At 39.0% G+C, this 26,975-nt stretch overlaps 1 long non-coding RNA gene across 2 annotated transcripts; it reads left to right on the forward strand.

Annotated features, from left to right (window-relative positions):
* Positions 1-21,574: 21,574 nt before the first annotated feature.
* Positions 21,575-23,375, forward strand: LOC127107331 (uncharacterized). Of its 2 annotated transcripts, none has more exons than XR_007795685.1 (2): positions 21,575-22,092; positions 22,905-23,375. It is a non-coding gene; the product is annotated as an uncharacterized LOC127107331 (long non-coding RNA). The 2 variants fall into 2 exon arrangements; XR_007795684.1 differs by having other exon boundaries at positions 23,022-23,375.
* The last annotated feature ends 3,600 nt before the right edge of the window (positions 23,376-26,975 follow it).

A 26,975-nucleotide genomic window follows, 5' to 3' on the forward strand; every position in this document is an offset into this window, starting at 1 on the left:
TTATATACCCGAACTCGAGTGCACTTAGGACAGGAGAATAGCATAGCATTGTTGACTTGTGTGGAGTTATTCCTTAGCAAGTTGACTTGCAAGCCCATTCACTTGGTGGAGGTTATGTTGGGATCAATAATGTCACACAAGTAAGTTGTGGTTAGACATTACTTTTCCAATATAGACCTTAGAAGCCAAGGACCTTAGTTTACCAAACCCATCTTGGCCTATTCGTAGGATGTAGTGCGAAAGTCGTTCAAGTGTAAGATTTGATACGATTGTTACGCGATACTACACTCATAAGAGTCTCTCTTGAGAATATTTTTGGAATACGAGTAGTCGTTTCTCCGATAATATCCAAAAGATGGGATGATGACTATGGGAACCTCTTGTAGAACATGTTTGGCAGGTTTAAACCCTAGTACACTCCCCTTTGGGTGGTTCTTAACCTAAACTCCATGCTCGTGACTTACAACAAACCCTTGATTCATGGTTGATCCGTTCATGAATCCTTAATATCAATGGAACTTGGGTGTTGATAAGGTGTAAACCATAATCCACCAAAATGGATGATTGATATTAAGGATAACATGATCCATCCCATGACCTTTGTTTGGTGTGCTTTGCTTGATCCTTGAGTGTGATTGTTGCATTCATGCATTCATGCACCCATTTGCATTCATATCATCAAAATAATAAGAAAATTTTCAAGGAACTTAAGGGGGTTTATTTGCAAAATTTTCAGACATGGAAAGACAAAGAAGGAATACAAAGAAGTACAGTTTCAGACAACCAGACTTGAAAGAGTTAGGGAATTTGACATCTTATGTATTAGATCCCTTGGGTTTCAAAGCTCGTTTTGGGAAGCTTCTTCCTCTTCTGACCACTCAGGTGGATGAAGGATTGATGAGTGTATTGGTGCAGTTTTATGATCCCTTGTACCGTTGCTTCACGTTTCCGGATTTCCAGCTTTTGCCTACCCTTGAGGAGTATGCTTATCTTGTGGGTATACCTGTTCTGGATCAGTTGCCGTTCAGTGGCTTGGAGAGTATTCCTACTTCACAAGAGATAGCAGACATGTTGCACATAGATGAATCTCTGGTTGGTGCTCATATGACTACCAAAGGTGGAATTCAAGGTCTCCCTTCTGAGTTCCTCATTGCTCAAGCTACTATGTATGGGAAGGCCATGAGTGAGGACGCCTTTGAGGCCATATTTGTACTTCTCATCTATGGGCTAGTATTATTCCCCAACATCGACAAGTTTGTGGATGTGAACGCTATTAGGATCTTCTCTACTCTTAATCCCGTTCCGACTCTGTTGGGCGATACCTACTTCTCTTTGCATATGAGGAATGCAAAGGGTGGTGGCGCCATTGTGTGTTGTTTGCCTCTGTTGTATAAGTGGTTTATTTCTCACTTACCGCAGACGGTCGCCTTCAAGGAGAATAAGGGATGTCTACGGTGGTCCACGAGACTTATGTCTCTCACTAATGATGATATCTCTTGGTATAACCATGTGTATGATGGTGTGCAGATTATTGACTCTTGTGGCGAATTCTCCAATGTACCTCTTCTTGGTACATATGGTGGGATTAACTACAATCCTGTTTTGGCACGTCGGCAGCTTGGGTTCCCCCTAAAGGATAAACCCAATAACATTTTGTTAGAGGGTGTATTCTTTCGGGATGGTAAAGATCCCCAAGGCTTGAAAGCTAGGATGGTCCGCGCTTGGCGCAAGATTCATAGGAAAGGAAGGAAAGAGTTGGGTCCTAAGAATTGCATCGCTTTGGAGCCTTACACTATTTGGGTTAGGAAGAGGGCATCTGAGTATCTCATGCCTTACGAGTATCCGAGACCTACACCTATGATTATGGCTGGGCCTTCAACCCTCCCTAATCAAGGAGCAAAGGAGTTGAGAGACGAAGACCGTTCACGTGCCTGGATCCGTGAACGTGAAGAGTTGCTTCAGCAGATTAAGGAGAAGGATACGTTGATTGAGTTTCTTGAGCATCAGGTTATTGATGACCCTGATGATGTATGGACTTCTCTACTTCCTCAGTCTTCTAAGTTCTGGAAGAGGAAGTATGATCGACTCGCCAAAGAGAAGGCCGATATGGAGGCAGCCTACGAGAGGGAGGTGAAGAGGCTTCGCGCATCTTATCTTCCTGTGTCCCGAGCTTTAGATGATTGTTTCTAGGGATCCATAGGATGATTATTCTCCTTTTCTCTTGTATATGATTGACGATGTTGCACTTCTTTTCCCTGATATTATTTGATGAGATATTTCCATATGTGATAAAATGCTTAATATTTCCAGGATTTGCAAATAAAACTCTAAAGTTCCTTTGAAATAAAAAACAAATCATATGCACAAGCATTGCATGCATCATATGCATAAGCAGGTTTTGTTTCCGGTCCCTTACCCTGTGGTCTAACTCTGTGTCCTTCATTTATTTTGAAGACAAGCTGACTCACCGGTACTACACTAGAGCCAACTCTGCAAGACTGATGGATCATCTAGAACAAGAGAATCGTGAACTGAAGGAGGAAGTGGCCAGATTGACTGCCCTAATGGAGTCACTCATGGCTGCCCAGAGCCAGTCTTCTCCGACACCTTAACTCCTCCCCAGAGGACGGTTATCTCCGAGATTGTCTCCTCAACTGTGCCTGTTGCCAGTACACACTTTGTTCCAACAGCCATGCCAACCGGGTTCCCGTGGGGGATGCCTCCCAATTTCATGCCTGAGGGTCTTGTTCCAGCCTTTGCTTCTATGCCGGCATCTAGCCCAGTCCTTGTTGTTCCTCCTCCTGTCGTGCATACTTTGCCCAGGGTAGACGACACCATCTATCATTCTGAGTCGTCTGAGGGTCCAGATGTTTATGAGAAGATGGATGCTATGAACGATCAGTTTCTTGAGCTTTGCAAGGAATTGAAAACTCTCAGAGGGAAGGATCTTTTCGGCAAGTCTGCTGCCGAACTCTGTTTGGTTCCAAATGTGAAGATCCCTGTGAAATTCAAGGTCCCTGACTTTGAAAAGTACAAAGGAAATACTTGTCCTCTCAGCCACCTGGTCATGTATGCCAGGAAGATGTCAACTCAAACCGATAATGACCAACTACTCATCCACTACTTTCAGGACAGTCTGTCCGGTGCCGCTTTGCGTTGGTACATGGGTTTAAACAGCGCGAACATCCGATTCTTCAATGATCTTGGCGAGGCCTTCGTCAAGCAGTACAAGTACAACGTGGATATGGCCCCCAATAGATATCAATTGAGAGTCATGCCCCAAAAGGATAAAGAAACATTTAAGGAGTATGCCCAGAGGTGACGAGAGATGGCAGCACAGATCGTGCCTCCGCTGGAAGAGAAAGAGATGACTAAGATATTTTTGAAGACTTTAAGTTCTTTTTATTATGAGCGGATGATTGCTAGCGCTCCTTCTGACTTCACCGAGATGATAAATATGGGGACGCGTCTAGAAGAAGGGGTCCGTGAAGGACGGTTAACCAGAGAAGAAGGCTCTTCTGCCAAACGTTATGGGGCGTTTGCAAAGAAGAAAGATGGAGAGGCACATGCTGTGACCTCCCATGAGAGACCAAGAAGACCCTATGTGATTAGGAAGACCGAGCGTCCCGCCGGTAACCAGCACCAGGTGGCTCATATAACACCTGTTTTCAGAGACAATCAACAATATCAGCAACAACAGCTCCGCCCGCAACAGCAGGCCTACCAATCTCGAAACAATAATCAGACCAATACAAGTTACGAGAGGAAAAGGGTCACCTTCGATCCTATTCCTATGACGTACACAGAGTTATATCCCTCTTTGATAGAGAGGAAGTTGATTACTCCGAGAGACCCACCGGCTATACCTGCTAACCCCCAATGGTGGTATAAGCCCGAGTTACATTGTGTTTACCATTCTGGTGCTCCCGGCCACGACGTGAAGAATTGTTACCCTTTGAAGACCAAGGTTCAGGACCTTATGAGGTGTGGAATTCTGTGTTTTGAGGACGTAGGTCCTAATGTGAAGAAGAACCCATTGCCCGAGCATGGGAAATCTGTTAACATGGTCCAGGGGTGCCCTGGCAAATACAAAGTCAAGTATGTCAGTCATATCCGACAATCTCTGGTCCAGATGCATCGTTTTCTATGTGACTACAATCATTACGAGCATGACCATGATAGATGTCGAGTCTGCTCTGTTAACCGATTGGGTTGTTTCCAGGTGCGCAAGGATGTTCAGGAAATGCTGGACGAAGGAGTCATTGAGATCCTTCAAAACAGGAGTGTTGATGAAAATGAGCCTGAGGTCAATGTGATTTCTCCAGTGTTCCGGATACCCGAGCCTGTTATCATCAAGTACAATGGTAGCAAGCAGAAGGCTTCTCCCGCTCTGATCATTAAGCCTACTAGTCCTATACCTTACTCTTCTGAAAAAGCAGTTCCCTATCGCTACAACGCCGTAGCAGTAGAGAATGGGAAAGAGGTTTCCTTGCCCTCTTCTTCTGTTGTGAATATTGTCGATGTTAGCGGTTTGACCCGTAGTGGCCGTGTGTTTTCAGCGCCACTGAAGCCTCAAATTAATGCTGATTTTGTTGAACGCCCGATTGGGAACGCTGTGAATTCTCTGAATCTGGCACTTGTTGTTAAGCCCTCCTCCTTACTGAAAACTCCTACTTCTGTTGGCCCGAGTGGCAATGTGAAAGAAGACTGTGACGAGATGCTGAGGCTCATCAAGAAAAGTGAGTACAATGTCGTAGACGAACTTCTACAAACGCCATCCAAAATATCTGTGTTATCCTTACTCTTAAATTTAGAACCACACCGAGAGGCTCTGCAGAAGGTGTTGGATGTGGCATATGTGGATCACGATGTCACTTTGGAGCAATTCGATAGCATTGTTGCAAATATTACTGCTTGTAACAACCTGAGCTTTTGTGACTCTGATCTCCCTGAGGAGGGAAGAGACCACAACTTGGCTTTACACATATCTATGAATTGTAGAGACGACGCCATGTCCAATGTACTGGTGGACACTAGGTCATCATTGAACGTATTGCCAAAGTCCACTCTCTCAAAGCTATCATATCAAGGATCTCCCATGAGGCAAAGTGGAGTAGTTGTGAAGGCTTTCGATGGGTCTCGCAAAACTGTGATTGGGGAAGTTGATCTCCCAATCAAGATCGGACCAAGTGATTTTCAGATTACCTTTCAGGTTATGGATATTCACCCATCGTATAGTTGTCTCTTAGGTAGACCATGGATTCACGAGGCAGGCGCCGTGACGTCCACCCTACACCAGAAACTGAAATTTGTGAAGAACAAGAAGCTGGTGGTGGTAGGGGGAGAAAGGGCTCTCCTGGTTAGCCATTTGTCTTCATTCTCTTATATAGATGTTGAGGTTGAAATTGGAACTCCTTTCCAAGCTTTATCTATAGCTGAGCCTATTGAGAAGAGAACTCCTTCATTTGCTTCCTACAAAGATGCAAAGTTGGCCATTGAGCGTGGTGCAACCACTGGTTTAGGAAAAATGATTGAGTTAGAAGACAACGAGTCCCGGGCTGGCATAGGTTTTTCTTCTGGTACTTTCAACAAGCAAGGTTTATTCAAGAGTGGAGGTTTTATCCACACTGGTCTAGATGAGGAGGCTGCTGCCGTTTTAGAAGAAAATATAAAGGATTCTGGCAATTTCATCATCCCTTGAGGGGTCTGCAACAATTGGGTCGCTGTGGATATTCCAACAGTTGTCCATAAGTCAACGTAATAATCACTTTGTTTAAAAACCCTTCTCCCATGCCAAAAGGAGGAATGATGATATTGATGGCGCATAAATACAATGATATTTTCATTCAATAAATTCATGTTAAATGTTTGTTTTTCCATTTATTTTCCCTTTTTGCTTTTGCATGAAATTGGTGATCACATAAAACCCTAAAAAATAGAATAAAATCGATCTTTTTCATATGCATAATGATTTGCCTTGTTTGAATTCTAAAGCTTTTCATATTCAAAAATCACTATGCAGGTTGATTTCTAAACCCATTGAACATAATGACCCAACACCATCTCCCAATTTTGAATTCCCTGTATTTGAGGCAGAGGAAGATGATGTTGAAGAGATTCCTGATGAGATCACCCAGCTACTTGAGCATGAAGAGAAGATCATTCAGCCGCATCTTGAGAATCTGGAAATAGTCAACTTGGGGTCTGAAGATTGTGTGCGAGAGGTAAAGATTGGGGCACTTCTGGAAGAATCTGTTAAGAAGGGGTTGATTAAGTTGCTACGAGAATATGTTGACGTCTTCGCCTGGTCATATGAAGACATGCCTGGTCTAGATACTGATATTGCGCAACATTTCCTACCCTTGAAGCCTGAGTGCGTGCCTGTGAAGCAGAAACTCAGAAGAACTCATCCTGATATGGCAGTGAAGATCAAAGAGGAAGTTCAGAAGCAAATTGATGTGGGGTTCCTGGTGACTTCTACATATCCTCAATGGGTGGCCAATATTGTGCCCGTGCCTAAGAAAGATGGAAAAGTCCGGATGTGTGTGGATTATAGAGACTTGAATAAAGCTAGTCCGAAAGATGATTTCCCTCTACCACACATTGATATGTTGGTAGACAATACAGCTAAATTCAATGTCTTCTCGTTTATGGACGGATTTTCCGGATATAATCAGATTAAGATGGCACCCGAGGATATGGAGAAGACAACATTCATCACACCTTGGGGAACATTCTGTTATCAAGTGATGCCCTTCGGTTTGAAGAACGCCGGAGCCACGTATCAACGAGCTATGACCACCTTGTTTCATGATATGATGCACAAGGAGATTGAGGTATATGTTAACGATATGATTGCTAAGTCAAGAACGGAAGTTGAACATGTAGAGCACCTGTTGAAGCTTTTTCAGCGTTTGAGGAAATATAAGTTTCGTTTGAATCCCAACAAGTGTACATTTGGAGTCCGTTTTGGCAAGTTATTGGGCTTTATCGTTAGTGAAAGAGGTATTGAGGTTGATCCTGCAAAGGTCAAAGCAATACAAGAGATGCATGCGCCCAAAACTGAGAAGCAAGTCTGAGGTTTTCTTGGCCGCTTGAACTATATCTCCAGATTCATATCCCACATGACTGCCACATATGCGCCTATATTCAAGCTCCTCTGGAAAGATCGGTCCCATGATTGGACCGAGGATTGCCAGAAAGCTTTCGACAGTATTAAAGAATATCTGTTTGAGCCTCCGATTCTGTCTCCACCTGTAGAGGGAAGACCTTTGATCATGTATCTGACTGTTCTTGAAGACTCGATGGGTTGTGTCCTTGGTCAGCCAGACAAATCAGAGAAGAAGGAGTATGCTATTTACTACCTGAGTAAGAAGTTCACTGATTGTGAGTCTCGATACTCAATGCTTGAAAAGACATGTTGTGCTTTGGCTTGGGCTGCTAAGCGCTTACGTCAGTATATGATAAATCATACGACTTGGTTGATATCCAGAATGGATCCAATCAAGTACATCTTCGAGAAGCCTGCTTTAACAGGGAGAATTGCCCGTTGGCAAATGTTGTTATCTGAGTATGATATTGAGTATCGAGCTCGGAAGGATATTAAAGGTAGTATCTTGGCTGACCATTTGGCACATCAGCCTATTGAAGATTATCAGTCAGTTCAGTATGACTTCTCGGATGAGGAGATTCTGTATTTGAAGATGAAAGATTGTGATGAGCCTACACTCGACGAAGGGCCAGAGCCTGGTTCCAGATGGAGTATGGTATTTGATGGCGCTGTAAATCAGTATGGAAATGGTATTGGGGCCGTGATTATTACTCCTCAGGGCGCACATATTCCTTTTACAGCAAGGCTAACTTTCAAATGCACGAATAATATGGCTGAGTATGAGGCTTGTATTATGGGATTGGAAGAATGCATTGATCTAAGGATCAAGCATCTTGATGTATATGGTGATTCGGCCCACGTTGTTAATCAGATTAAGGGTGAATGGGAAACGAATCAGCCTGGCCTTATTCCATATAGAGATTATGCGAGGAGGATTTCAACGTTCTTCACTGAGGTTGACTTCCATCATATTCCTCGAGATGAGAATCGGATGGCAGATGCCCTTGCTACGCTAGCTTCAATGATTGTGGTTAAATATTGGAATGAAGTTCCCAATATCACCGTGATGCGCTTGGACAGACCAGCTCATGTATTTGCAGTAGAAGAAGTAAAAGATGATAAGCCGTGGTATTATGATATCAAATGTTTCCTTCAGAGCCAGATTTACCCACCTGGGGCGTCTGTGAAAGATAGGAAGACTTTGAGGAGATTGTCAGGCAGTTTCTACCTCAATGGCGAAGTGCTTTACAAAAGAAATTTTGACATGGTTCTGCTCAGATGCGTGGATAGACACGAAGCAGACCTGTTGATGACTGAGGTCCATGAGGGTTCATTTGGTACTCATTCCAATGGACATGCCATGGCTAGAAAGATGTTGAGAGCAGGCTACTATTGGCTGACAATGGAGTCTGAGTGCTGCAAATTTGTGAAGAAATGCCACAAGTGTCAGATTTATGCTGATAAGATTCATATTCCCCCGACACTTTTGAATGTGATCTCATCACCATGGCCTTTCTCCATGTGGGGAATTGACATGATTGGCATGATAGAGCCGAAAGCATCCAATGGACACAGATTTATTCTCGTAGCAATTGATTACTTCACCAAGTGGGTTGAAGCGGCGTCGTATACATAAGTGACCAGGCAGGTGGTCGTGAAGTTTATCAAGAATCAACTCATATGCCGATATGGTGTGTCAGATAAGATCATTACTGATAATGGATCTAACTTGAATAACAAGATGATGAAAGAGCTGTGTAGTGAATTCAAGATTGCACATCATAATTCTTCTCCGTACAGACCTAAGATGAATGGGGCTGTTGAAGCTGCTAATAAGAACATCAAGAAAATTATCCAGAAGATGGTTGTTACGTACAAAGATTGGCATGAGATGTTGCCATTCGCTTTACATGGATATCGTACATCTGTCCGCACTTCAACAGGGGCAACCCCTTTCTCTCTTGTTTATGGCATGAAGGCGGTACTCCCAGTAGAGGTGGAGATCCCATCAATGAGAGTCTTGATGGAGGCCAAGTTGACTGATGCTAAATGGGTTCAGAGTCGTTATGATCAGCTGAGCTTGATAGAAGAAAAGAGATTGAGTGCCATGTGCCACGGTCAGTTATATCAGCGGAGGATGAAGAAAGCTTTTGATAAGAAGGTCAAGCCTCGTGTGTTCCGAGAAGGTGACCTTGTGCTCAAGAAAGTTTTGTCTTTCGCGCCCGATTCCAGGGACAAGTGGACTCCGAACTATGAGGGTCCGTATGTTGTTAAGAGAGTCGTTTCAGGCGGTGCTTTGATACTTACAACTATGGATGGGGAGGATTTCACTTGTCCTGTGAATTCAGATGCAGTCAAGAAATACTTCGCCTAAAAAAACAAAAAAAAACTGAATAGCTCGCTAAGTCGAAAACCCGAAAGGGCGGCTTAGGCAAAAATGAGCGTCTCGGTGGATTGAAAACCCGAAAGGGCGGTCCAGGCAAAAGTTAGAGACACAAAAAATATATAATAATGATATATGTATCCCGCTAGATTGAGTACCTCATCCTGGGGCAATCTAGGCAAAAATTAGGGATTTGGCAAGTAACTGCATCCTGACAAGACTTTGTTCTACAACTGTCGTCCGTCAGAGATCCTTGCTCATTATCAGCCAAAGCTTCAAATACATCGGATTCAGAATTGGTGGAGAAATGGTCATTATGTTCAATGTAGCTCTTTTCCAATATATATCACCAATTTCAAACTTGTAAAGATCTATGGAGTCTTGCCATTTGTAGACTACCATTCTATCAAATAAATTTGAGTCTTTTATCCAATTATTGGCACTCTTATCTGTTTCTATTCAACAAATATTTTGCATGTTTTGATTAAGAAAATATCATTATTTTAAACGATCAAATTTTTTATAATTTGTTTTTAAACAAAGTGAACATTCACAATGACGAAAGGATACTTAGGAGATCCTCAGTGCTCTCCCAAGGGTGGTACGATCCCCAACAGGGTAAGATTTTTGTCCATATTCCTGGCATGACAGTATCTCCTCCCTCCGCAACCCCTTGTGGTTTATCCGACCAAGTGGATTGCTTGTTGAGAGTCACCTCTCTTCCCTTCAGCAGAGTAGCAATCTTTCTTCCTCAGCAGCTTGGATCTCTTTGGGCAAGAGCGGTATTTGGTGGTTGATCCCGATAAATCCTTTATCTCCTCGGATAGATTCCCCAGTAGAGTTGTTGGTGTGGTGGACCTTGTCTGTGATAACTCTCGTCCCCAGCTGGAATGATTGATGATTCATCCCTTGCAGAGTTCTTTGCTTCCTGGTATCTCTGATCCCCAGCAGATTGGATACTCTCCGATGAACTTGGCTTTCTCTCTTGAGATGTAGTACCGGGTGGTTAATTCCTGAACCTGGTTGTGTTAGATATGTCTGTCTGTCAGCATACATCATACATAAACCACGCATATTCATGAATAATTATAACATTCAGGTATTCATGTTGCATTCTTTGCCATATATCGTTGTTTGTTGTCTCCTGCTATTTGGTGATATACTTCCCCAAGCAGACGTGTGTGTCTGATCTCTCCATATAGAGTCAGCTCCATAAGCAGAAAGCGTCTATCCTTTCTTCCATATTCCCCACGGGTTATATCCTCGTGGATGTTGATTGTTTTTGTTCCTTCCCAACACATATACTGGGATGATTTTCCCCATTAAGTTATATCCTCACCGGGACAAGTCTTGATTTGGTGTGCCTATCTAGTTTGATCCTAGATCGGTCTCTTGAGACTCTTTTCCTGTTTCCCCGTGGTAAATGAATAATCGCTCAATAATTAGTAATTATTATCCCGGCGGAGTCTGTGGTTCTCTACCCTCATACCGGTAGATGTAATTCCCTCCTTGTTGGTTATCTTTATACAAAATTCGATATTGACATTCCTTAATTTTTTAGTATACCACCCAGTAACCGGTGATATATCTCTTGGATAATCGCTCTAATTACGCAATTTATCCCCAGCGGGTCATCTCTCGTCTATCTTGTTGTTGTTAGTAACGATTGTTCCTCCCCTGAATTGGTCATCATTATATACCTAGTTTCGGTATCCCGATGCCTTTTCTTTTCGGTCGATTTATCCTTTATTAACCCAGTAACCGGTTGTGGATAATCGTCCATGCGAGTATATTATCTACGTTCTGACGGTAATAGATAGTATATCTCATGCACTCTTTGGTCGAAGCTTTTGTTCTTCCCCAGTTGAGTAAGATTCGTACCCCCTTTTCGGAGTCGAATGTCCATCCCATAATCGAGTTTGCTTTTTGCCCTCTTTTTGGATGATGAGTGTTTTGGGAATATTCCCCAATTCACGCCTTGATTGGTCATCATTATATACCTAGTTTCGGTATCCCGATGCCTTTTCTTTTCGGTCGATTTATCCTTTATTAACCCAGTAACCGGTTGTGGATAATCGTCCATGCGAGTATATTATCTACGTTCTGACGGTAATAGATAGTATATCTCATGCACTCTTTGGTCGAAGCTTTTGTTCTTCCCCAGTCGAGTAAGATTTGTACCCCTTTTCCGGAGTCGAATGTCCATCCCATAATCGAGTATGCTTTTTGCCCTCTTTTTGGATGATGAGTGTTTTGAGAATATTCCCCAATTCACGCCTTGATTGGTCATCATTATATACCTAGTTTCGGTATCCCGATGTCTTTTCTTTTCGGTAGATTTATCCTTTACTAACCTAGTAACCGGTTGTGGATAATCGTCCATGCGAGTATATTATCTATGTTCTGACGGTAATAAATAGTATATCTCATGCACTCTTTGGTCGAAGCTTTTGTTCTTCCCCAGTCGAGTAAGATTCGTACCCCCTTTACGGAGTCGAATATCCATCCTATCATCGAGTTTGCTTTTAGCCCTCTTTTGGATGATGAGTGTTTTGGGAATATTCCCCAATTCACGCCTTAGTTGGTCACCTATTATATGCCCAGTAACCGGTATCCCTGGTGTTCCCTCCTCTCTGCTCCCTATTATGACTTTTTGTCCTCTGTGGAGTCAGATTTTCCTGAGTTGAGATATACCTTTTTAGGTCTTCCTCAGATGATTTGGTTGATTGATATCTCTCACCCTTATACCGGTCTTAGATATTCATTCTTCCCGAGCATGTTGTATCTCACCCTCATACCGGCGATCAGATCACATGTCTCCTTGAGCTTATTACCCAGTAACCGGTAATACCTCGTCCCGCTGCTTCCTCAGGAGTGTCCTTTTAGGCATCCCCAGCGAAGTCCCTTAGTGGATTGTTTTCATCCGGATTTTTATCCGAAGTATCCATTGTGGATAGTTTTTGCTGTATTGGTATATTCCCCAATACATGCACCTTTGAGTCAGCTCGGGTCTTTCCATTGGATATTTTCCCTTTGGAATTTTATTCCCCAAGCGTTGAGTCGTGACCTGCTCACGCATTTTATTCCCTCTCCTATCCCCATAAGAGTCCCCAGAGTCTCTGTCCCGTTGAGTGTATTTCTCATATGGATTGTCAGTTTCTCCGAATGTCTTTTCTTCTTTGTGGACACATATCCCCACAGAGTTCGTACTATTTGCATACATACATCTGCATCATGAGGTCTCTTAGGGACAAAAATTTGTCTCTTTGTTATTATTTAAGCCCATTCTACCTCGTCGAGACGAAGATTTTAACCTTCACTTCTCCGGCTAGAATGACCTTAAATAGGGGCATCTGTAAGACCCCAATTTTGACCATAAGATCCCTTATAGCATCATAACATTGCATTTGCATGACCTCAAGGATCATGAGCATCTTGGTTCCCTTTGCCTTCGGGTGAGACTCCTTGTGATTGGTTTGAGATCACCAAGCATGCTTGAATTATACATCATTGTTTCTCTTACTTTTGTTTACTAAAAAAAAAAAAAAAATATGCCCTATTTCCACTACTTTATACTTTTAACCTGAAATTTTTTGATACCCTTTTAATGTATGTGTTTGACAAGAGGTTTAGGCCTCCTTCCCTTGGTTGCTTTTTGTGAGTTTTTTTTGTGAATTTTAATGGCATGATTCATGTGGTTACATTTTGATTTGGGGGCAACTCTTGATTACCCTATCTTGTTTCTCTAACCTGTTTGTTGAGTTTTTTTTGTGAGGGCTCACATGACTCTTGCAGAGATGACCTAGTGTTCCACTTTATTTGTGGGATACCCCCTGGAGGTTTATTCAGATTACCTGTGCTTAATGGCTTGAGATATTTGTTTGTGACTGCTTATTCCAAAGGATGGGAGCTACTTGGATCATCAATATGATCTCAAGAGGGGAACTCCTAATGTGGTTTTATTTTCTTTTCCCTTATCTCTTGTATGTTTAGGAATTTAACCCTTTTTTTTTCTTTCCCCATTCTAACCCAAGCCAAAACTTTTTGTGCAAACAATAACTTTTGTTTTCAACATTAGAAACCTAAGCCTTATGCTTTTGATTTTCAAAACTTATTTTTCATAACACTTATTCTGAATTGAACCTTTTAATCCACTTTAACCATATTTTTGTAAATACTTTTAATTGGTAAATATAACCCATTCAAATACTTTTTGTGGTTTCAATGGCCACCTTCTTAATCAAACCCTTTTTTTATAACCATTAGCTATTAGGTTTGAATTATCCTTGAGGTAGATATAATACTCACCTTTATCCTTAGTGATGGACAATGAGTCTTTCATGCTTATTATAGGGTTAACCCCTCACTAGCATGTTGAAGCTATCCTCACATGGTGGATTTGTGGTTTTAGGTTGAGTTTTCTCCCTTTGATAACAAAAGACCTTAAGGTTTTTGGACCAATCAATTCACCAACTTTTTTTTGAATTTTTTTACCCCGAACTACGAGGTTTTGATCCTAATCTTTTTTTAAGATGGTACGTAGGCAATGGGTTCATCCATTCAAACACAAAATGTAAATAAATTTGTATATTCTTTTCTCATCCCTTCAATCATGTTTGCACAAATAAATTTTCACAAAAAAAAAACAACAACCTTACAACAAATGTGAAAAGGGCTCCCTAGGAGTACCTAGGATGCTTTGGGTGCCTAACACCTTCCCATTGCATAACCAACCCCCTTACCCAGATCTCTGACATTTTTACTAGTTTTTGATTCGATAAAACTTTTAGGTTTTTGTTCGCTTTCTAACCATTCCTTTGGATAAATAGAAGTGCGGTGGTGACTCGACTTGTATGGTTTACCTTGGATTTAGTCAATATCTCTAATGGTAACGAATACCCCGCTACAACGTTCAAGATATAATTTAGTTGATCAATTTATTAACCACTAGCCAGAGATTTAGTAAACACTACCTTGAGAGGTATGAGATTGAAACTCCTTGAGTAATAGTTCCAACTTTATTTATAACTTACCCTATTTCTAACTTTATTTCCTATTCTAATTTACCAAACAATCATAGAGCCTTCAACCTTAAGTTATCTTCCACCCTTGAACTAACTTTATACTCCTCTGTCATCCTTGACCCCAATTAACAATGACCATTAATAATAAACTTTAATCCCTAACCATAAAAAAAATTGGGATTTAACCCCCTCTTCCTCATAACAAAAGAGCCATATATTTTAAATAGATATTCAAATTGAAGTTTCTAGCCAATGACACTATTGATAAGTACAAGTTACACCTTGTAGCACAATGGTTCAAACAAACTGAAGATATTGATTACCATCACTCTTTTAGCCTTGATATTAAAAATGGCCACTATAAGATTTCTTCTCTCTATAATATCTTATCAAAATTGGTTTTTACACCAAATTGATGTTAACATAGATTTTTTACATGGTGACTTAGAAGAATAAGCTTATATGAAAATACCCTTGGGATGAAAGTCTCTAACACAAAACCTTGTATGCAAGTTAATAGATCAATTTATGGTCTCAAGCAAGCTAGTAGACAATTGAATCAACAATTTAACTCAGACTTTCAATGAATTAGGCTTTACCCAATCCAAATCATATTATTCCTTATTCACTAAGAAATTATAATTACTGTCATTTTAATATATGTTAATGATTTGATTCTTACATGAAATATTCTACCTGAAATTAATTACATAAAGAATGTTTTGGATACTACCTTCAACATTAAATATCTTGGAAATCTAAAATATTTTTAGGATTTGAAGTTGCAAGATCAACCTATATGATTTCACTTTGTCAATGCAAGTATAGTCTTGATCTCTTATAGGACACATGATTGCTTGAAGTCAAACCAGCCTCCACAACTATGGATCCTAGTCACAACTTACACGATGATAATGCCACCCCTCACTAATCCATATTAATACAACTTACATCAGTGTTGTCGGATTCGTATTCAACCATGAGTTTGGATTTGTTTGCTCGGGTAAAATATCAGTGACGAGTCATCGTAGCTGCTGCAGAAAGACAAGAAGGTAAGCATTTTGTTTTCTGTAGGCCAAAGCAAGTGAATGTGTGGATTCATGAATGCATTCAAAAAGAGTTTTGACATATGCATATTTATTCATTTTTATCATTCATTCTTATAGATAAAAATTTCTAGGGAAACCTTGAGTTTCGTTTATTAACACAAGTAATCATAAAGCAAAAAGAGAGAGACAATATATGAAGCCAATAACAAAGAAACTCTTTTATTCAATATCAGAAAGTGGAGTACAAGTACATATCAAGAATCTGCCTGATGGGCTACAATAAGCTCAACTCTAATCCTATCAAACACCACTCTACAAATAGAGATGAAATGAAATATAGCCCACAAAACATTATGCAGAAACACTACAACAAAGGCTTCCTTCAACAGTTCTGGCAGGTCTTCCATGGCATGTTCAACAAACTGGGTTAGGCGTGCATGCCTTTCCCTCCAATATTGCACGTCCTTGAGAAGGTTGTGAAATAAAGTGTGATCAGGTCCATCCAAAAGATCTCTCAGAAATGTCTCCTTCTGGTCTAGGAGCCTTTGAAGATGTCCATTATGCCTCTCACAATGATCATTCTCTTGCTTGAGCAAATTAGTATTCTCTAGATCTTTGTGTGCTTGATCCTTCAACCCACAAATCTCTTCAAACCTCTGGTCTAACTTGCTTTGGCTCTAATGAAGAGTAACCTCTAGCTGTTTGACACGAATTTATTCATATTTCAGCCCTTTCTTGCAAGCTTCCAGTTGGTCTTGAAGTTTCTTAATTTGCTCCTTATAGTTAAGCTCTAATTTATAGGCTTGATATTGGATTTCTGCTAGTTGCTTCTTCTTTGATGATAGACTAGCACAAGTTTTCTTTAATGCTTCACCTACTTTTCTTCTCTTGTACAATTCAACTTGAACCTCATTGTCTGCTTGAAGTGCTCTATCTCTCTTCTGATTCGGATTAAACTTCAAGTTCTCTTTCTCCAATGACATCTTACCAATACTAGATTTGAGATCTGCATTCTTTTTCTCTAGTGCCTTGATAATTCCCTTCAGCTCGTCAACTTCAGAGATAGGATTAACAGTAAGTTCAGGAGGCTTGATGCTCATAGATTGTTTTGATGGAAATGGCAATAATATTTCTCTAACCCTATCTTTCACCCGTCTGGTATAAGATTACATGGCTATGCAGTTCTTCTTACCTATTTTTGCTCTTCCTTGAGGACATATATCTCCCAAGCCTTGATAATCTTCTTGAGTAACTCCTGATTGTCGACCCCTTCGTATAAAATAAAACCTTTCACACTCTTGTAATCAGGTTTATCCACCATAGGGTATCCCAACTGACGTAATGCCAATCTCGGGTAATAGTTGATTCCATATTTTGTACCAAGAAGAGGTACATCAGGGAGGTCACCATGATTGAGGATGAGTTTGACATTATCGTAGGCTCTAGAGTACCAGGAAATATCTTCAACATTCAAGGACGTGATCCTTTGAGACCACTTCAGATTGTATTTATTCCCAATGAAAGGACCTTTGTTGGATAGATGTGAAATAAACCATCTATACAACAAACGATGGTTCCTTTCTTCTATTAAATCCTTATGTGAATAGAGTAGTAAGTATCAACAAGAATAGTAGGAACATGATTCTGAGTCAGAAAAATATGGATAGCATCCAAATCCATAAATTCTTCCATATTTGGAAATAATACGATCCCATAGATAAGTAAAGCTAGAACGACGTTGAAAGCCACCCAACTTTCAACATCGGAAAAATTAGTAGCCTTATCCACTAGGAACTTTGAGGTAAAACCATGGATTCCACCCTTAAGTTTCAGATTCAACTCTACTTCCTTCTTCTCTAGGTGAAGGGCTTCAGCAAGGACATGAGACTTAGGAAGCTCTTTAGTGCAGACATAAGGAACTCGGTTCTTAATCCCAATACCCAAAATATGAGAGTATTCCTCCAACGTAGGTGCTAACTCATAGTCCTGAAAGGTAAGACATCTCAACGGAGGATCATAGAATTGCACAAGGGTGTGCACAGTCGTGGTGTTAACTTCGGTATTCAGAATTCCTAGGAGGTTGCCATAAGACTTATTGAATTCATCTTTGTTCGCAAGAATTAGATGGGGCCCTATTTCTCTTAAAACCTTCAATTGTGGTTCCATGAGCTTGTAACTGTGAATGCCTCTTCTTTCAGAAGTCATGCTTTTGTTTTGGATACTCAGTCAACAAACTTGGCTCTTGGATTCCTTGAAAGATGCATATGCAAAAAACTTATTATTATTAGATGATAATGTATGATGGGATGATATGGATCACACAAATTCAAAGTTCTGATACATTTTGGGTAATCTGTACATGCTGTTTGTTGTAAGTTCAAAGGTTCGAGACAATATGACAACTAAGGTATGTATAGTCTATGCTTTCTTGCAGGAAAAACCCATATCCCCCTCACAGGTATGGACTATGCTCCAAGGTGGTCCCTAGAAGGTCTCCTAGAGTCATCAACTCAAAATAAAAATACCATGCCATAGCGAATTCTAGTAGGACAAAAGTACTTCCAAGTGAATCTAGTCTTGGTGTGGCTCTCGTGACAACCCAACGCACGAAACGCAGATGTATACGACTATCCACGAGTCTATCATATGTGTATACTTAGCTCAGGTATAAAGCTTCACTCATGTAGCATCAACCCCAACCCAACAACAACATATATAGATATCTAGTATGATAAGGTATAGAAAAATGAAAGGCAATAAATAAACGATGAATAATATAAAGCGAGTAAAGAATACAGACAAACACCTAAAATAAGCGAAATCAAACAAAACTAGGCTTAACTCCTTTTAGCGACTAGCAAATACTCCAAGTAGTAGAGCCTCCCCAACAGAGTCGCCAACTTAAGCCAGCACAAATTTACTCGAACGCATCGCAGGCTCGAACATATAACAAGGTCACCATTGAACTTTATTTATTCCTGAAGGAAAGGGAAAATATCGATAAAATTTGGGGAAAGAGATAACTGGGTAAGGAATTCGGTTATGCAAGGGGAAGGTATTCGCACCCCTTACATCCATGGTACTCCATGGGGACCATTTTGATCGTTCTTGCTCGAATGGGTGTTATATCTAAATATTACTCGCAAAAGAATAAAGGGAAAGGAAAATAATAGATAAAGTGCTCGTTGAGGATTGAGGTCCCCATGCCTACGTATCCTTATAGTCCAATAAGGAATTCAGAGCTCCGTAGTTCATAGAACTAATATCGGGAGGTGAAAAGAAGTTGATAACGGTATGGTCCGAACCAAAGGATTATGTTGTTTGACTCCAAAAAGGGGTAGGTATGTCTGAACTAACGGGAAAACTAGCATCAAGCTAAAACAAAAGGGGTACCCTGGCATCAAGCCAAAATAAGGGTATACGGGCATCAAGCCTCAAAGCTGGCATCAAGCCAAAAATAAAGGGATATTGGTTCAGAAGCTGGACACTGATTGTTGCCCACAGTATGTATGAAACTCAAAGAAATAATGTATTTGGCTCAACTAAAGAGTATATCACATAAAGTGAATGAAGGTAGAATATGAATGCATCATTGAGATGAATGAATGATGCCCTATGGTAGAAGAAAGAATAATTAGGATTATGCTCGCCAAGGATTTGCATCCTCGTGCCTATGTGTTCTCACTGTGCAATGAGAAAGTCAGAGCATTCGTAGTTCGTGGAACTACGAAAATAAAGGGAGATATTAGGAAGTGTTTGCCTAAGCAACTAAGACTAACAAGACAAACAACTTCAAAAGTATGATTGTAGTGATGAATAGTATAACATGGGAACCCATAAAGGCAAGCTGACTTTGAACCTAAGAGTAAAAGGTACAGACTAAGATGTGGAGGGAACTAGGCATACCCACTCTTGTCATAACCAGAAACAAAGAGAATTAAGTGTTTGGCATCAAGACAAAAATATCTTGGTTCACAAGATGGACAAATGTCCTAAAAGGGTAGGTATGAGACCCACAAGAAAGTGTTGTTTGGATACAAGGAATGGTATATCACTATCGGGAACAAACAATTTGAAACCAAAGAATAATGGTATATTGGATCCATGAAGGAAAGAAACTCTGAACCGAAGAGTAAAAGAGGTACAAACTAAGACGTGGAGGAAACTAGGCATATCCACTCTTCTCATAACTATAAACAAATAGATTTAAGTATTTGGCATCAAGGCAAACATATCTTGGTTCAAAGGAAGGCATTGATTATGGAATCCAAGGAAAAATGTATTTGATCTCCAAAAGATGGTAGTGATTGATGAATGAAGAATGTGAATAAGATAGGATTAATAACTAGGGTAGCTCGCGGAGAATCTGAATCCTCGTGCCTACTTATTCTCACTGTGCAATAAGAAACTCAGACCTTTCGTAGTTCAGCCTATTAGGGCTGACAGTGAGATGATTGAGGCAAGAGATATGATAATAATGGAAGATGAATAAGACTTGGCAGTCATTGGACATGAACCACACTAAAGTCTATGAGTAAAGGTCAATACGATAAGCGATTGGATCATTCGTCCCGTACCCAAAGATATTCAAAATGAGTTAATAAAATTCTCCACTCTCATTCCCTTTGTACTACTTAAGGCTAATGGCATGTGATTCTCATCATAACTTTCAAGTTGTTGGAGAAGAATCCTTGCTGCTTCTTGAGTTGATGAAGATCTTATCAATCATTCGATTCGAGTTATATTAAAGTATATGAACAAAGGCGAATACCTTGAGCAACTGGGTCATTCGTCCCGTGCCCAAAGATACCCTAAACAAGGATATGAATTCTCCACTCTCATAATTCTTTGTTACTTAAGGCTCATGGTATACAACTTGAATTATGATTGATAACTTGTTGGTAGAGTCTTCTGCTTGTTACATTATTTCTAGTTGGAGAGAAACTCGACAATCTTATGATTTGAATTGTGCTAACGTCTATGAATAGAGGTGAATACGATGAACAACTGGGTCATTCGTCCCGTACCCAAAGATATTCAGAATGAGTTAATGGAATTCTCCAATCTCATTCCTTCCCTATTACTTAAGGCTCATGTCACACAATTTTAACCTTGATTAATAAGCTCTTGAAGAAACACCTTTGATATGCCTTATATAATCCACTGCTTGATATGACTGAGATGCCTTGAACGAGAGTCTGAACTTAAGGCCTTGAGATCCATAACATACAGAAAGAGTCTCATCAAGTGATCAAGGGAATTTTGATCACTTGAATAGACTGTGGGACTATACAAGATTAAAGGATTTAGTTAATCAAAACTACCTTTGATCAACTTGAATCGAGGATTTGAATTAACTTGAAAATTATGGTTAACCTAGTCTAAGGGTTAAAATAATTCACAAACTATTCCTAAGGGAGCATTCCACAATTAAAGTCATATTAATCAGATACTTCATGAAAAATCAACTGGATTAAACTAGCTGATTATTCTAAGTCAATTTTAATCCTAAAGGAACATGTGTTTCTAAGACAAATTAATCCCTAAGGGTAAAAGGGTCAATTCACATGAATATGTAATTAAGACAAAAATTAAATCCTAATCATGATCCTAACTAAAACCTAAAAAATAATCAAGTTCTAAATCTATTCTAATCAATTCAAAGAACCTAATTATTTAGAAATTTAATCAAAATCCTAAAAAAACATTAATATTCTAATTAAACCTAGATTTTATTCTAATTAAGATTCTAAGCTAATTAGTCCTAAATTCTAATTAAATCCTAAAATTAATCAAACTAAACAAAACTTATTAATCAAGATAAAACCTAATTAATGCTAAAAAAATCAAAACTAAAATGATGATTAAGCTAAGGGGGGTTCTCCTTGGAATAGGTGTATTGGTGATCATTTGGCCTTGGGCCCAGACCAAGGCCCACCGAACTCAGAAACCAAATGCCAAAAGGGAATGGATAAGGTCATGTTGAAGTGGCAATGGAATCTAATAGTCAAAGCCTGCACAGTCAAACTTCTTGACTTCACGTGGCCCAATGGATGCACAAGTAATGATACACATGAAAAGCATCAATTAAAAGCAATTGAACTTAGTGATCGTTCACCTGCCATCACTCAGTTCTCTCTCTCTATCTCTCTCGTCACCGTTTACGCCGTGCCGGAGGCTCCCTCGGCGGCGGAGACACCACAAAATCTCAAATCTAAACCACCTTTCTACCTTATTCTAAGCTCTAAATCCATATATAGCCATGAAAAGTTCTACAAATTCTTGAATCGAGCCAATTGAACGCAAACAACCAAGAACCCTAACATGTCAAAGTCAAATTAAATGGCGTAAAACCAGAGATTCTCATGCAAACCATGGGGCTAATGATGCCAAGAAGGTCTACTACACAGTGGTAATCGATTTTGCGGAAAACAGAGAAGAAAGTTTACCTCCGAAATGGAGCACTGTTCCGGTGAATGTCGATCGGAGAAGACGAAGCGCGAAGGGAAATCACTTGAACAATAGGTGATACACGATACTGATTCTTTCTTTGACGTCCACCGCTTCTTCTGCTTTCTACTTCTTCTTCCAAATCGAACAATGAGTGATGAAAGGCCTACCTCACTCTTCTTGAAGCTTAAAGGTGAAGCTTCAATGGAGTTCTGAAATAGAGCTTTGAGTGAGGGAGAGGGTGAATCGAGATTGAGCAAAATAGAGTGAGATCTATGAGTTTTTTTTCATGTTTGAGAGTGAATGAAAAGTGATTAGGAAATGATTGAATAAGGGTAGATTTTTGATAAAAATGATTGGTAGTTGATTCTGTAATGATTGGATTTGTTATATAGACCTCAGATTTGACAGAGTTTGAACTCTGTTAGTCTATCCATATACAATTTGGTTATGAAAATGACACTGTTAAAGTTTCAGTTAGGGTTAATCTGTTAGAGTTAGTTTGCTGAGTTGGAATGAAGTTTGTTAAGGACTTGGATTCTCTTAATTAACCCTGTTAGATTTGTTAGATTCAGTGATGAATGCTTTAGTTACAAAATTAGCCTGTGAATTCTGTTTACTGATGCAATGCGAATTGGCTGTTAGAAATTGATGTAGTTAGATTTGAATGTGAGTTATGCAATGTTAACTGTTAAGTTGTTAATTATTTCTGTTAAATGCTCTGTTAAAAATGTGAGGTTTTAATGTTAGTTTCTTTTTAAAAACAGTGGCAATTAGGATGTGTTAGTTATGGAGGTTGATATGTCAATGCTTTGAAATTCTGTCAAACTTAAGTTCCTACTATAACATGCTTTAATGTTAGTTTAGGTCAGTTGAAAATTATGCAGGTGGATCATGGTTACGATAACTGCATATGTGCAAAAAAAGTTCATGCCAAAATTGATAAGATTGCCATGTATATGTTGGATGAATGAGTTGTAAACAAAATATTTACTGTGTTATAGAGCAGGCAGATCAAATTGCTTGGAATGCACGTGGGCTGCTATGTATGGTCACAGTACATAGCTTATGAAGGGAAAATTGGATGAGACTGTCAATTGAGTTTTTGACCTATCATCATGTTATGCTAGGAACTTGTCATTGGCCATGTGGGATGCTATGTATTGAATGGATTTGTACTTAGCTTAGTTGCTCATGTTATATTATTGTAATGGTTCGACATAAATGAAAGTGAAGTTAAGGTTGTAATCGAATTGATGGTGTATTAGGATGTATGGTAAAATTGGAATTTGGATTGTATGGAATTGGTTTAGGCCATTATAGAAATGTGAAAATAATTATGTATTGCAATGACTTAAGGATTGTGTAAGACCACAATTTTGACCCTAAGATCCCTCATGCAATTTCATCATAAGCATTAGCATTGGGATCATACCTTGGCATCCTCCTTACCCCTCTTGCATTGGGTTTGTTTTGGGAGAGATCACCAAGCACTATCTGATTATATCATATTTGTATATTATCATGTTTCACTAACCAAAATATCAAAAATATGTCTTTGCATTTGCCTAACTCCTTTTGTAGGTAGGGCATGATCTCCATTGATCTATCAAGTTCATATCTAGGGTTTGAGACCCTCATGACAAATAGCACAACCATGAATTGATCCAAGAATGTTTATGAGCATCATATTTGAGTTCCATTGATTACTACATGTTATATTGGTCAAGTTTTCTTCAAGAGTTTGGAGGTGATTTGTCTTGGAAACCCTACTTTGACTGGGTATCTTGAGTAACTTCTCCAACAAGCTATCTCACCAATTGATCAAATTTCTCAAGGGAAACTTCAAAATTCATCATCTTATGCATATATGATCTACCATGAGCCAAGAAAGTCCAAAGAATTGAAGGTTGGCAAGTTGGTTGATGGTGGTTGGCCAGATGAACTCATCTTATCAAAACTGGGTCTCCCTAGACCCTATCTCTTACAGTTTTCACCATATGAAAATGATTCCAAGTTAAACGTTACTCTAAATGACATTCCAAACAACTTTCAGGTTGAGACCTAGATCTAGTTTTGCTTGGAAAATCATTTTCTATGTTGAAACATTATAGGTCATTTTGTCTAAAAACTAATTTGAAAGTCAACTTCCCAAGGCCATAACTTGCTCATTTTTTATGAGATAAAAGATTTCCAAGTTTCAAAATCAAATTCAAGATGTCTAATTCAATTTGGATGTTTGTAGTGAGAGAAAATTCAACTTTTATGAGCATGTGATATGAAGTTACATTATAGGTCATTTTTGACCTATACCATTGAACAAGTGATTTTTCCAAACTTCAAAAATGCATAACTCTATCATTCTAAATCCAAAGGACATGAAATTGATTACCATTTTGAAGGTATTTTAAATAGCTACAACTTTGATGAAGACACTTTTCTCATTTGAAGCTCACATAAAAAGTTAAGGAAGGTGGAATATTGAGATATATGGCTTGACACTTAGAAAAAATTTCAACATGTTGAAATTTCCAAACTTCCACCTCAAAATTCTCCATGTTCCAAGCTCCAAATGAAAATGTGTTGAACATAAAACTTGTTCCCCTTAATCCAAGTTTTCCAAAGAACCCAAGTTCATGCATTTTGGATGAGGTTTGCTAGGGTTGCGCATGGCTTTAACAGGTCTGCATCATTGGAAAGAATCAATTGCGCAATTTTCAGTTCACAATTTCTTGTCATTCAAGCTTCATTCAGACCTGAATTGGAATAATTTTAGACCTTTTTGCATTGCATCATGGGCCTGTACATGCCCATGCACTCGTGCCATCAACATTGTTAATTTTGGAAAGATTTTTGAAGTGTGCAAATATCATTCATTCATGCTATAAATACATGACCTCTGTGCTCATTTGAAGGACACTTTTCTCCAAGGTCCTTTGACCTTGTTTGACCTATGCTAAATCTCATGGCCATTTCTTTGGTGTTTTGATGAGGTTTTAGGAATTTGACAAACCATATTTAATTTAAATGTCTTATTTTAGTATTTTTTTAATTTGAATAAATGAAAATTAATTGTGTTGACCAATTGTGATGACTTGTTTGAGTTTGACTCTTGTTGTTGGGCCTTGGTCAAGGTTGATTTGACTTTGTCAAGTTAATATCATTGGATTTAGGGGATTGATGGAATGTACAATCCATCTCCCAAAATGAATGAATGATATTAATTTGGTAAAAGTTCTCCTTTGACCAATTTGATTTTTGATCCATTCCATTCCTTCTTCATCTCATTTCCTTCTTTATGCATCCATTTCATTTGGCCTATGATATCTCAAAGTCCTAAGGCTAGTTGATTGAAAAATCAACATAAGTATGGATAAGATTAGACCATCTCTTTGGCATATTCTTTTTGTGTGTGGTATATTTCATGAGCATAGTCCATTATACCATGTCTCTAACATGCATTAACACCAAAATTCTATTGCCCGACCTCAAATAGTTGTGACTTCTACATAAGTCCAATTACGATTGCTTAACATAGCGCTAAATTTGTGACACAAAAGGCATAGCATTCTAGTTAGTGAGATTGTAAGTCTCCCCTCTTTTATGGTATTGTGTGGAAACTTGGCCTTTTTTCCTTCCTTTGGAAGATGTCTTGGTTCAAGGATCCATGCTTGTGATAAGTGGGTTGAGTGTTCTCAAAAGAATAACTTAAAAATGAAAAGCAAAATCCAAACAATACTAACTTCTAACTCATTAACAACTAACTTTAAATTTCAAGCCATTTACTTTAATGTCATTTAATTTTAGTCTTTATTCATTTTCCATTATTCATATCATTCTAATTGTTTATGTTAATGCAATTTTCACTTTGTCCATTTGAACCATATTGTGTGATATATCTTGTTTGTGTATACTTTGCTTGTTTGCGTGGTCTTTGACCATTAATGTACATAATAACAACAAAAACCCTAAAAAAACTTTTATGTGGACTGTTGACTTGATCTTGGACAAATGGACTTAGAACTTAGGCAACATTCCTACGCTAAAGGACTTGGCCAATGCCAACTTATTGTAAAACCAAGTGCTTGCAATTTGGAACTTCATATGATACATCATTCAAGATCCTTTTGAGTTCATCTGCAACATGATAATTGTGAAGCTGTTATTTTGAACCTGTGACTTGTGGAGTTCATCTGTTACATGGGCTAATCTGAAGAAGATCATGGAGTGGCTAAACATGGATGTGGTTATCTTTATTTGATGCCTTGCTCTTCAAGATAATATAATTGTGCATTTGTGTGTTGCTTGATTCTAAATGTCCAAGGGAATTCTGGGTTTCTATTGACATTCTTGTCTATTGGATTGCTACCCATTGGTCAGATCTTTTCAACTCTTAACTTTTAATTTTGTGCATAGGATTAGTCTCTTCATCTTCTCCCCATTTCTTTAATTTCAAAATCTCTCCCTCCCTTTTCAAAATCTTCTTCGATTGAACTTATTTTGTTCTAAACTTTGACCACTTTGTAAAAAGATAGAAACTTTGGCCTTATGCCATTGCATTTTCAAACTTTTTTTCTTAAATCAAATTTGTAAATAAACTTAACTATACTTGACTTAAACGTTCAGAAAAGCCAAAAAAGAACTAACTCATTCAAACCATTTTCATGACTTTGTGTCTTTCAAACTTAATTTTTGTTAAAAGAAATGCATCCACTTTGAAATTTGTATCACGAACTACGAGGTTTTGATCCCTCTATTTTATGTTGGTACGTAGGCACAAGTCCGAAGGTCTTGTCAAACACAAAAATATAATTAATGAATTCTTTTCTCATCCCCCCATTCTATTTGTTTGTAAACATCATTTTTGTACCAAATACATATGCACACAAAAAGGGCTCCCTAGGAGTACATAAGACACTTTGGGTGCTAACACCTTCCCTCTGTGTAACCAACCCCCT

Source organism: Lathyrus oleraceus, chromosome 7 (assembly GCF_024323335.1).
Source record: "Lathyrus oleraceus cultivar Zhongwan6 chromosome 7, CAAS_Psat_ZW6_1.0, whole genome shotgun sequence".
Taxonomy (NCBI): Eukaryota; Viridiplantae; Streptophyta; class Magnoliopsida; order Fabales; family Fabaceae; genus Lathyrus; species Lathyrus oleraceus.